This window comes from Oncorhynchus kisutch, linkage group LG29 (genome assembly GCF_002021735.2).
Source record: "Oncorhynchus kisutch isolate 150728-3 linkage group LG29, Okis_V2, whole genome shotgun sequence".
Taxonomy (NCBI): Eukaryota; Metazoa; Chordata; class Actinopteri; order Salmoniformes; family Salmonidae; genus Oncorhynchus; species Oncorhynchus kisutch.
Window position 1 is genome coordinate 14,100,879 of NC_034202.2, and position 13,718 is coordinate 14,114,596.

Here is a 13,718-nt window from a genome sequence, read left to right on the forward strand (position 1 = left end):
CCAGCCTCAGAAATTGCAGCCCAAATAAATGCTTCAGAGTTTAAGTATCAGACACATCTCAACATCAACTATTCAGAGGAGACTGGTCGAATTGCTGCAAAGACACCACTACTAAAGGACACCAATAAGAGTAGGTGAACAGATTATCTGCGCATGTATGGTTCCCGCTGTGAAGTATTGAGGAGGAGGTGTGATGGTGTGGGGGTGCTTTTCTGTCGACACTGATTTATTTAGCATTCAAGGCACACTTAACCAGCATGGCTACCGCAGCATTCTGCAGCGACGCGCCATCTCATCTTGTTTGTGCGTAGTGGGACGATCATTTGTTTTTCAACAGGACAATGACCCAAAACACACTTCCAGGCCGTGTAAGGGCTATTTGACCAAAAAGGAGAGTGATGGAGTGCTGCATCAGATGACCTGGCCTCCACAATCACCCGACCTCAACCCAATTGAGATGGTTTGGGATGAGTTGTACCGCAGAGTGAAGGAAAAGCAGCCAACAAGTGCTCAGCATATGTGGGAACTCCTTCAAGACTGTTGGAAAATCATTCCTCATGAAGCTGGTTGAGAGAATGCCAAGAGTGTGCAAAGCTGTCATCAAGGCAAAGGGTGGCTACTTTGAAGAATCTCAAATATAAAATATACTTTGGTTTAACACTTTTTTTGTTGTTGTGGTTACTACATGATTCCATATGTTTTTTTCATAGTTTTGATGTCTGCTATTCTACAATGTAGAAAATAGTACAAATAAAGAAAAGCCCTGGAATGAGTAGGTGTCAACTTTTGACTGGAACTGTATATTAACATTTATCATCTGCTCGTATTGAAGTTCACCACTACAGATTGCACATTTTTAACAAAGGGTATAAAAGTTCAAGGGACTACATAAGTATTTGAGCATATTGGTCACATTGTGATTTGCCTCAAAACATATGGTCATTTTGTAAAAGTCTGTTTTCAATACAATACTGGTAATCCAGCAAATTGCCAAAGCTTTATTTGATTGGCCACATACAGTATACAAGTAAAATATTGTCTTTGAGATCAAGAGTGCCATATTTATAGCCTGGTTTCTCATGTTCTCCCCATAGAATGTTCTGGCTAATAAGCCAGCAAATGAAATATAACAGCACATTCAGTTCTATATGCTTCTGTTTCAATAGTGTGATGATTCCCTATGCCTTTTGTAAGGTCTGAGTAATGTATTGCTGTGCTGCAGACTGCTGAGGGATGGAATCCAAAATGAAAATGTTTACTATGCAATAAGTCATGCCACTCTTCAAAATTTCAATGATTACTAGTTTCCATTCACGCAGATGGGAACAAATGCTTTTCTTTACTTGTGTTATTCATAGTTAGTGGTGTTACTTTAAAAGGTAGATGTTGGGACTGAGACGTTGCTTTTGGATGACTTCAATATAGATCTACTAGAGTATGCCGTAAGACATGAAAGCAATGAAATACTTTGGTAAAATGCCATTTTATCTTGACATCTTTTTCAGGAAGATTTGATATGGAGATATAACTAACTTCTGTTCAGAAATCCACACTGTAAATACAACAATAAGGCCAGGAATTTGCTGTGATATCATATTTTGGTAGCCGGCATGGACTGGTAGTTGTAGGTCTACTAAAGGATTTAGAATGTTATTAGGTTTCTTTTAGAGGTTGTTACTTCTCCCCTTTCCACCATGTTATAGTCCCTTTTTCCTTATATCATTGCATTTAATATGTTAATTTAGATTTATAGCTTTAGAAAATTACAATTTGATGTGATTGTGTTTATCATAAGGTGGTAAAGCAACAAAGCCATCGGCCATGCTTCTCTGGGAACATTGCAGCAGAATTTGATCCCGTCTATACTCTTCCTTCAGAAAGTATTCATACCCCTAGACTTATTCCACGTTTTGTTGCATTACATCCTGAATTCAAAATGGATAAAAAATAAATGAATACTAATTCTCACCCATCTACACACAATACCCCATAATGAATATTTTTTTTGCAAATGAAATACCAGAGGCAATACTTTGTAGAAGCACATTTGGTAATGATTACAGCTGTGAGTCTTTCTGGGTAAGTGCTTTCCACACCTGGATTGTGCAACATTTGTCCATTTTTATTGTTTTTTAAATTCTTTAAGGTCTGTCAAATTGGTTGTTGATCATTGCTAGACAACCACTTTCAGGTCTTGACATTTTTTTTTCATTTAGATTTAATGATGCCACTTAGGAACATTCAATGTCATCTTGGTAAGCAACTCCAGTGTAGATTTGGCTTTGTGTTTTAGGTTATTGTCCTGCTGAAAGGTGAATTATTTTTGTATTTAACTAGGCAAGTTAAGAACACCATTCTTATTTACATTGCTGGGCCAATTGTGTGCCGCCCTATGGGACTCCCAATCACGGCTGGTTGTGATACAGCCTGGAATTGAACCAGGGTCTGTAGTGATGCCTCTAGCACTGAGATGCAGTGCGTTAGACTGCTGCGCCACTCGGGAGCCCTCTCCCAGTGTCTGGTCAAAAGCAGACTGAACCAGGTTTGCCTCTAGGGTTTTGTCTGTGCTTAGCTCTATTCTGTTTGTTTTTTCATCCTGAAAAACTCCCCAGTCCTTAACGATTACAAGTATACCCATAGCATGATGCAGCCACCACTATGCTTGAAAATATGGAGAGTGGTACTCAGTAATGTAATGTGTTGTATTGGATTTGCCCCAAACGTAACACTTTGTGTTCAGGACAAACAGTTTAATTGCTTTGCCACATTTTTTGCAGTATTACTTTAGTGCCTCGTAAACAGGATGCATGTTTTGGAATATTTGTCTTCCTTTTCACTCTGTCAGTTAGGTTCGTAATGTGGAGTAACTACAATGTTGTTATTCCATCCTCATTTATTTTTATTTTTTCTATCTCAGCCATTAAACTCTCTGTTTGGCCATTGGCCTCGTGGTGAAATCCCTGAGTGGTTTCCTACCTCTCTTGCTGAGTTAGGAAGAATGCCTGTATTTTGTAGTGACTGGGTGTATTGATACACCATCCAAAGTGTAATTAATAACTTCACCATGCTCAAAGGGCTATTCAATGTTTTTAAAATATTTTTTAATATATTATTTTTTATAGCCATCTACCAATAGGTGCCCTTCTTTGCAGGGCATTGGAAAACCTCCCTGGTCTTTGTGGTTGAATCTGTCTTTTGAAATTCACTGCTTGACTGAGGGACCTTACAGGTAATTGTATGCATGTGGTACAGAGAAGAGGTAGTCATTCAAAAATCATGTTAAACACTTATTGCACACAGTGAGTCCATGCAAATTATGTGATTTGTTAGGCACATTTTTACTCCTGAACGTATTTAGGCTTGCCATAACAAAGGTTTTGAATACTTATTGACTCAAGACAATAAGTATTCAACTTTTCATTTGTAAAATTTTCAAAAAACATATGACTTTGACATTATGGGGCATTGTGTGTAGGCCAGTGAAACAAAATCCAAATGTAATCATTTTAAAATTCAGACTGTAACACAACAAAATGTGGGTAAAGTCAAGGGGTGTAAATACTTTCTGAAGGCACTGTATATTCCCTTTACTGTAATATATATAATCTTTTGATAAATGAGTTGTAAATAATGAATTTGATTAGGCTGTTGAAAGTTACTGAACTGTAATATACTGAATGCTGTTTATAAGGCAAATAAAGGTGTTTGACCAGATAGCCTAGTATGTCTCACTTTTGTGGAAAATAAAGTAGACTTCTAGCATAATGTATTTTGTGGCGATCAGATCATATGTGTTGAAAAGATGCTGTATAGGGACATTGTAACCAGTATATACACACAAACTGGAAAAAGCTAGGCGGATCTACAGTATCTCCCGCACCCACACCCGAGATGGGTGAGGCTCTACAGGCCTCGCGACGTATGTCGCGCAGCTGAGAGTCTTGTGTGGGGACAAATGGATTTGTTTCAGTCAGTCGTCCTGATAAGCCCTTTCCGCCCTTTGCAGTTTAACCTGTCCCCAGACTTGAATCGCTATAGAGCGTGGTAACAGTGTGGGACTGTTTAGAATTTTAGGGTGTGTGGATTTACCGAGTGACATGCTAATCAATTTGAATTCTGCGCTAATCACACAACTAAACCCTGCCTATTTCTGTTTTAAACCGAACACTACCCACACTGCTAAACTTATGCCTAACCTTAAATTAAGACACAATGTGTGGCTAAAATGGCAAAAATCACATTAACCATATTATTTTGGGGAAGACCAATTGATTCGGAGTTCTTGACATATATGTGAAAATGGGTGGGCTGGCATTTCGGTCAAATGCCAAATGGGCTGGTCTGTTTTTTTGCCTATTGTACCTGTCAAGTTTTGGGGTGAAATTATTATCTGGCTAATGGACTGGGCCTTGAAACACTTCCTCTGCTTGCACCAAAGACCGTACGGCATGGAGATAGGCTGAAACTGCTTCTCCAATAAAAATCGCTGATAACGCTTGTAGGCTATGTCATGGCGACCTTGGCAAGCAATGCTCATGCGTAGAAACACGTCATCGGGGCTAATGGTCTCTCGCGCCGAACTGCGCATGTGCAGGCCGTCTCTCAAAGGCACTCTTTCGATATAAAGTTGTTTTTGACGAAATTGACGAAGTGTGTCAGTTTGTCACTTTCATGAGGTTAGAGTAATAATATGTTCAAGTACTTAAGACATTGTCTCGAATATTGGTTGTGCCTTTTAGATTTTGAGAAAATGAACAACTAGGTAAGAATTTTTCACTTCTCAAAACCCAGCATGGTCTGTTTGGGCTGTTTCTTTTAAGCGTTCCGGGAAGTCTCGCAATGTTGCGTCTCTGAGTGTAGCAACTTGAGCTTGAGCTTTGAAGTCCACAATGTAGAAGGGAAGTTCTAAGGTTTGAGCTAGATAGATGGTTATATCCTGAGAGATCAGCCAACTAAAACATGTTCCTGCTATAGTGTGCTTTCGAGCGAATAACTTGTCAAGTAGGTGTGTAGCATTATGGGGATAAAAATTGTCTGACTTGCGCCTACATGTCGAATACAAAAAGTGTATTCGTGTCACTTTCTATTTCTTATTAATATTTTTGTTTTCTTTCTACATTGTTGTTTAAGAAGCATGTGACGAATAACATTTGATTTGAGATCTTTGCGCCGCATTTTTTATTATTTTTATTTATTTCACCTTTTATTTAACCAGGTAGGCTAGTTGAGAACAAGTTCTCATTTGCAACTGCGACCTGGCCAAGATAAAGCATAGCAGTGTGAGCAGACAACACAGTTACACATGGAGTAAACAATTAACAAGTCAATAACACAATAGGAAGAAAAAAAAGGGGAGTCTATATACATTGTGTGCAAAAGGCATGAGGTAGGCGAATAATTACAATTTTGCAGATTAACACTGGAGTGATAAATGATCAGATGGTTATGCCGACAACACAAACAACACAGACAGTGTTATTCGCTCCAGCTTGCTGCAGTAAGGAGTGAAGTAGCTAGATAGTGTAGCCAATATCAGACATAGGGATTTTCCCCGAAAATGTACAACTACGGCATTACAAAAGCTAACGTAATTTTTTTTTTTTGATACCTCCCAACAATTACTCAGATAAAAACAGAATTATTCTGAATACTCCCATGCCATGTTCCAAGTTTTTAGCCATAAACTATCTAACTGCTCATTAGGATGTCTGAATGACTAAACTGAACTGACTGAACCGAATCTGTACAACGCCACTCGATTCTTCTTCTATGGTATAATAGTGGTCAGTTTAAGGTGCTTGCTGCCACCTACTGTGCTGGAGTTTGGTCAATCAGTTCAAATCAAATAAAACTTTATTTGTCATATGCACCGAATACAACAAGTGAGACCTTACTGTGAAATGCTTACTTACCTTAGCCAACAGTGCAGTTCAAGAAAGAGTTAAGAAAATATTTACCAAATAAAGTAAAGTAAAAAATAATCAAAAGTAACACAAAAAAATAACAATAACGAGGCTATATATCTGTACCGCGGGGGTACAGGTAGGTAGGGGTGAAGTGACTATGCATAGATAATAAACAGCGAGTATCAGCGGTGTGTACAAAACACGGTGTGTACAAAACATACTGGGCCGTATGCACTACCCTCTGTAGCACCTTCCGGTCAAATGCAGAGCAGTTGCCATACCAGGCAGTGATGCAACTGGTCAGGAACCTCTCAATGGTGCAGCTGTATAACTTTTTGAGGATCTGGGGACCTATGCCAAATCTTTTCAGCCTCGTGAGGGAGAAAAGGTGTTGTCGTGCCCTCTTCATGACTGTCTTGGTGTGTTTGGACCATTATAGTTTGTTGGTAATGTGGACACCAAGGAACTTGAAACTCTCGACCCGCTCCACTACAGCCCCGTCGATGTTAACGGGGGCCTGTTCAGGCTTTTTCTGTAGTTCATGATCAGCTCCTTTGTCTTGCTCGCATTGAGGGACAGGTTGTTGTCCTGGCACTACACTACCAGGTCTCTGACCACATAGGCTGTCTCATCGTTGTCGGTGATCAGGCCTTCCACTGTTGTGTCATCAGCAAACTTAATGATGGTGTTGGAGTTGTGTTTGGCCATGCAGTTGTGGGTGAACAGGGAGTACAGGAGGGGACTAAGTACACACCCCTGAGGGGCCCACCTTTCCCATGGGGAAAGGGCAGTGTGGAGTGCGATTGAGATGGCATCATCTGTGGATCTGTTGGGGCGGTATGGTATGCTAATCGGAGTGGGTCTAGGGTACCCGGGAGGATGCTGTTGACATGAGCCATGACCAGCCTTTCAAACCACTTCATGGCTACCGACGTGAATGCTGCGGAGCGGTAATTATTTAGGCAGGTTACCTTCGCTTCTGCTTGAAACATGTAGGTTATTACAGACTCGGTCAGGGAGAGATTGAAAATGTCAGTGAAGACACTTGCCACTTTGTGCGTGCATGCTTTGAGTACACGTCCTGGTAATCTGTCTGGCCCCGTGGCTTTGTGAATGTTCTAGGTTTCCCTTTGTAGTGCGTAATAGTTTTCAAGCCCTGCCACATCTGACGAGAGTCAGAGCCGGTGTAGTAGGATCCGATCTTAGTCCTGTATTGACTCTTTGCTTGTTTGATGGGTCGTCTGAGGGCTTAGCGGGATTTCTTATAAGTGTTCGGATTATTGTCCGGCTCCTTGAAAGCGGCAGCTCTAGCCTTTAGCTCGATGCGGATGTTGCCTGTAATCCATGGCTTCTGGTTGGGATATGTACGTATGGTCACTGTGAGGACGACGTAGTCAATGCACATATTGATGAAGCTGATGACTGAGGTGGTATAATCCTCAATGCCATTGGATGAATCCCGGAATCTATTCCAGTCTGTGCTAGCAAAACAGTCCTGCAGCGTAGCATCTGCATCATCTGACCACTTCCATATTGAGCGAGTCACTGGCACTTCCTGCTTTAGTTTTTGCTTGTAAGCAGGAATCAGGAGGATAGAATTATGGTCAGATTTGCCAATGGAGGGCGGGGGAGATCTTTGTATGCATCTCTGTGTGTGGAGTAAAGGTGGTCTAGAGTTTTTGTTTTCCTCTGGTTGCACATGTGACATGCTGGTAGAAATGAGGTAAAAGTGATTTAAGTTTGCCTGCATTAAAGACCCCGACCACTTGGAGCGCTGCTTCTGGATTAGCATTTTCTTGTCTGCTTATAACCTTATAGAGTTGGTTGAGTGCGGTCTTAGTGCTAGCATTGGTTTGTGGTGGTAAATAGACGGCTACGAATAATATAGATAGTGTGGTCTACAGCTTATCATAAGGTAGCTCAGACGAGCTATACCTCAAGACTTCTTTATTATTTGACATTGCACACCAGCTGTTATTGACAAATACACTCTCACCCCCACCCCTTGTCTTACCAGATGTAGCTTCTCTGTCCTGCCGGTGTGTGGAAAATCCCGCCAGCTCTATATTATCTGTGTCGTCGTTCAGCCACAACTCGGTGAAACATAAGATATTACAGTTTTTAATGTCCCGTTGGTAGGAAAGTCTTGATCGTAGGTCATCAATTTTATTTTCCAATAATTGCACGTTGGCCAATAGAGCGGATGGCAGTGGAAGTTTACTCGCTCGCCTATGAATTCTCAGAAGTGCGCGTGTGCAATAACTATAAGGGTAAAGTCTACAAAACTTTGTTCATTCTGTTCTTAACAGATTGTAGTTTTGGGAACAGAAACTGTATTGAGCTAAAAAATGTTTCATTACCAGTAAATTATCAGAATGACGGTCAAAATCCATCTCATTACATCTTATCCCACTGCTGGGCAATGGGCTTCCTCTATCTACCGTATTGGGTCGTGAGTGGAAATGCCAACCAGATGCTTCATATTTATATGTCCGGTGAAATATCGGTCTCATTGTTCTATCTGTGGTATAGCATCTCCCCACAGGGACTGTTTACCCATGATAGGCTACAGTATGTGACTGACAGCTGTTGTCGCCAAAATTTCAAACATCACAAAGTGTAACTGGTGTGAAATGGCTAGCTAGCGAGTGTGGTGCGCGCTGATAGAGTTTCAATCGGTTTCCTCACTCGCTCTGAGACTTGAAGTAGTTGTTTCCCTTGCTCTGCAAGGGCTGCAGCTTTTGTGGAGCAACGATGCTTCGAGGGTTTCAGTTGTTGATGTGTGCAGAGGGTCCCTGGTGCTATAGGAGAGGGATGGAAGCAAAACTGTTACAAAAGCGAGAGCTCAATCAGAACTGTATTACACTACCTACAACTGTAACGAAACCTTGGATTTCCAGAAAAATAGAACAAATATCTCTGTCACGCATGCCCCGGAAAGATGATGTCATAGACTACTAAACGACAGTATGGAGAAGAGAATAACATTTATTTCAAATGAAGGCAATATTGGTAAGTACATATTATTTAGCTTAGTTGGCTAGTTTTGCACAATTAATCAAATTGCTAAAAGCTTCTTATCGTATGTTGCATTGTTTCCTGTTCATCAACAAAGTGATGCACAATTAGATAGCTCCATGGCCTACTACTGTTCCAATTTTAAGCAATACTCTAGTTACACTATATATACAAAAGTATGTGAACACCCCTTCAAATTAGTATATTCGGCTATTTCAGCCACACTCGTTGCTGACAGGTGTATAAAATTGAGCAAACTTTGGCAGTAGAATGGCCTTACTGAAGAGCTCAATGACTTTCAACGTGGCACCATCATACCTCTTACATAGGATACCACTTTTCCAACAAGTCAGTTCATCGAATTTCTGGCCTGCTAGAGCTACCCCGGTCAACTGTAAGTGCTGTTATTGTGAAGTGAAAACTTCTAGGAACAACAATGTCTCAGCCACCAAGTGTTAGGCCACACAAGCTCACAGAATGGGACCGCTGAGTGCGTAGTGTGTAAAAACCTAATGTCCTCAGTTGCAACACTCACTACTTAGTTCCAAACTGCCTCTGGAAACAACATCAGCACAAGAACTGTTCCTCGGGAGCTTCATGAAATGGGTTTCTATGGCCGAGTAGCCACACACAAGCCTAAGATCACCATGCGAAATGTCAAGCGACAGCTGGAGTAATGTGAAGCTCGCCGACATTGGACTCTGAAGCGACATTGGACTCTGAAGCAGTGGAAACGTTCTCTGGGGTAATGAATCACACTTCACCATCTGGCAGTCCATCGGGATGCCAGGAGAAAGCAACCTGCCCGAATGCGTAGTGCCAACTGAAACGTTTCGTGGAGGAGGAATAATGGTCTGGGGCTGTATTTCATGGTTCTGTCTGTAATGCTTGCCTCAATATATTTCATGATGTGTAACAACAATGTGCCAAGTCTTGATTTAGTGCGGTAAGCCGCCTCAATGTTTGCAGCCGTAGGTGATATCTTTCTATGAGCTGATATGTCATCAGTATTGTGGAATAATTATAACATTAGGGTATGATATAAATTGAGAAATCTGATCTGAAAACCGTGCAGCCTTTATTTTGATCCTTTCAGTATCGACACTATGTCTCAACGATGCACTTGGAGAATGTTCTCTCTGTGGTGTTTTGGGAAATGCATGCTACATCTTTGAACATTGTAGGACAGATGCATCGTTAAAACACTCGTAAGCTTAAGTTCCATCACTATCGCGGAACTGGGCTCTGGGCTGTGTATGTAAATATCTTAAAATTTGTTTCCTAACACCCCCACATGATCCGACTGAGCATTTCAAGATAGATAAACACATACAGTGATTGATTAGACATACAGTAAGGATGATTTAAATGACAAAGACTGCATGGGGATTTATTTTACAATGAAAACTTCTATATAAAAATGTATAATACAAATGTGTCCCTCTGCTGCTAAATGAATATAGGGGAAACACTGGTATATATGTGTTAGTGTGTGTGTGTGTGTGCCTATACATGCTGTGTTTAGAATACAGCAGCTGCCATCTGTCCCACTCTGCACTGGACAGTGTCTGTTAGACAGATGGCCCCACCCTGAACAGCTGAGTATGGAGACAGGGCAGGGCACCACTACTAAACACCAATACACCCTGGGCTGCCCATCCAACATACATTACTCCGGTGCAATCTCTAGTTCAATCATGTCAAACATGTCTCTCTTTTCTTCTCTGTCTCTCACTTACACAGTCTATGAGTTCCTTAATCTAAATAGCTAGTTTTTTCCTCTGTATTTTATCTCAAATCAAGATGTGTACTGACATTACAGTTGCACCAAATGGTGAATAAATACTATGCCCATCTCCAACACTCTCCAACCATCATTAGAATCAGACAGGCTCTACATGTACCTTGGGATGTTTTCATTAAGAAATTGCTTCTCCATTTCTACACTGACCACAAGAGGGCATGAATTGACTGACTGAATTGGAGAGAGGTTTGGAATTATAAATTATGGGTGCACTGACTGCTTGTATCAAACTTTGTGATGTTATTGGCATTGTCCCAAACCAGAAACACATTCCATAAGCTGTTAATTCTCCCATCACTCATCTCTCTCTGCCAATCTAGAGCCTGGCACCACTCTCACTCTCAGTTTACTCAGTACTGATTAGCCTACAGCCCGATACTACATAATGCACCAAGGGCAAAATTGTGGTGTAGATATTGTGGGGGACGAACAGTAGAAGGGGTCCTCCCCTGGATTTTCTTTTGACATTTGAAAACAATTCAACACAGTTTGACATGACTTGGGGGGGTATTTTGAAAACGGTTTTCTGATGAAAATATGCAGAATTCTTTGGTGTACAGTTGAAGTTGGAAGTTTACATACACTTAGGTTGGAGTCATAACTAGTTTTTCAGCAACTCCACAAATTTCATGTTAACAAACTATAGTTTTGGCAAGTCGGGTAGGACTTGTAATTTTTCCAACAATTGTTTACAGACAGATTATTTCACTTATAATTCACTGAATCACAATTCCAGTGGGTCAGCAGTTTACATACACTAAGTTGACTCAATGTATAACTGGAAAATTCCAGAAAATTATGTCATGGCTTTAGAAGCTTCTGATGGGCTAATTGACATACATTGAGTCAACTGGAGGTGTGCCTGTGGATGGACTTCAAGGTCTACCTTCAAAGTCAGTGCCTCTTTGCTTGACATAATGGGAAAATCAAAAGAAATCAGACAAGACCTAAAAAAAAAAATGTAGAGCTCCACAAGTCTGGTTCATCCTTGGGAGCAATTTGCAAATGCCTGAAGGTACCACATTCATCTGTACAAAGAATAGTGTGCAAGTATAAACACCATGGGACCACGCTGCCTTCATACTGCTCAGGAAGGAAACGATCTGTCTCCTAGAGATGAATGCGAAAAGTGCAAATCAATCCCAGAACAACAGCAAAGGACCTTGTGAAGATGCTGGAGGAAACAGGTACAAAACTATCTATATACACAGTAAAACGAGTCCTATATCGACATAACCTGAAAGGCCGCTCAGCAAGGAAGAAGCCACTGCTCCAAAACCGCCATAAAAAAGCCAGACTAAGCCAGACTACTGCACATGGGGACAAAGATCGTACTTTTGGAGAAATGTCCTCTGGTCTGATGAAACAAAAATAGAACTGTTTGGCCATAATGAACATCGTTATGTTTGGAGGAAAAAGGGGGAGGCTTGCAAGCCGAAGAACACCATCCCAACCGTGAAGCACGGGGGTGGCAGTATCATGTTGTGGGGGTGCTTTCCTGCTGGAGGGACTGGGGCACTTCACAAAATAGATGGCATCATGAGGAACTGAAAATTATGTGGATGTATTGAAGCAACATCTCAAGACATCAGTCAGGAAGTTAAAGCTTGGTCGCAAATGGGTCTTCCAAATGGACAATGGGGTCCAAGCATACTTCCAAAGTTGTGGCAAAATGGCTTAAGGACAACAAAGTAAAGGTAGTGGCCATCACAAAGCACTGACCTCAATCCTATAGAAATGTTGTAGGCAGAAATGAAAAAGTGTGTGCGAGGAAGGAGGCCTACAAACATACTCAGTTACACCAGCTCTGTCTGGAGGAATGGGCCAAAATTCACCCAACTTATTGTGGGAAGGTTGTGGAAGGATACCTGAAAGGTTTGACCCAAGTTAAACAATTTAAAGGCGACGCTACCAAATATTAATTGAGTGTATGTAAACTTTTGACCCACTGGGAATGTGATGACAGAAATAAAAGCTGAAGTAAATCATTCTCTCTACTATTATTCTGACATTTCACATTCTTAAAATTAAGTGGTGATCCTAGGTCCACACTGACCGAAGACAGATAATTTTTACAAGGATTAAATGTCAGGAATTGTGAAAAACAGAGTTTAAATGTATTTGGCTAAGGTGTATGTAAATATCCAACTTTAACTGTTTATGTACATCATGAATGGGACACAATTTTATACAAATAAAGGTGACTTGAGATTTGGAACATTTAACTTTTCTTTCTGTACAATCAGTGTAAACAGATATGAAGTTAATAAATCAAATGAATAAATATAAGAGTGTCATGAATAAATACTTTTTAGTTAGAGAGAGATTGAAAGAGCCAGAGAGTGAGAAATATGCTGTGGGACGAGTCACCTCTTTTCTGCCTGGAGGATACATATTTCAAATTCAAAGAAAAACCAACGAATTGATGTAGCCTATACAACTCAGACCGTAATAAACTGTTATATGTTATATTATATATAATGTTATATTTTTGGATGTATGAACTAGGGTTCAAGAATTTCATTGACATAAGTGTTACACAATAGCCTACAGCACCCGACGTCACAGGAAGGCCAAAAAGATCATCAAGGACATCAACCACCCGAGCCACGGCTTGTTCACTCCGTTATCATTAAGAAGGCAAGTTCAGTACAAGTGCAGCAAAGCTGTGACCGAGACACTGAAAAACTGCTTCTATCTCTAGACCGTTAAGACTTTTAAATAGCCATCACTAGCCGGCTACCACCCGGTTACTCAACCCTGCACCTTAGAGGCTGCTGCCCTATATACATAGACATGAAATCGCTGGCCACTTTAATAATGGAACACTAGTCATAATGTTTCCATACTGCTTTACTCATATCACATTCAGGAGAAGACCCAGATGCAGACAGTGTCGAAGTAACAAAAGTTTATTACTAGAACAGGGGGCAGTCAAAATGACAATTCAAGGGCAGGCAGAGGTCAGTAATCCAGATCAGAGTCCATAA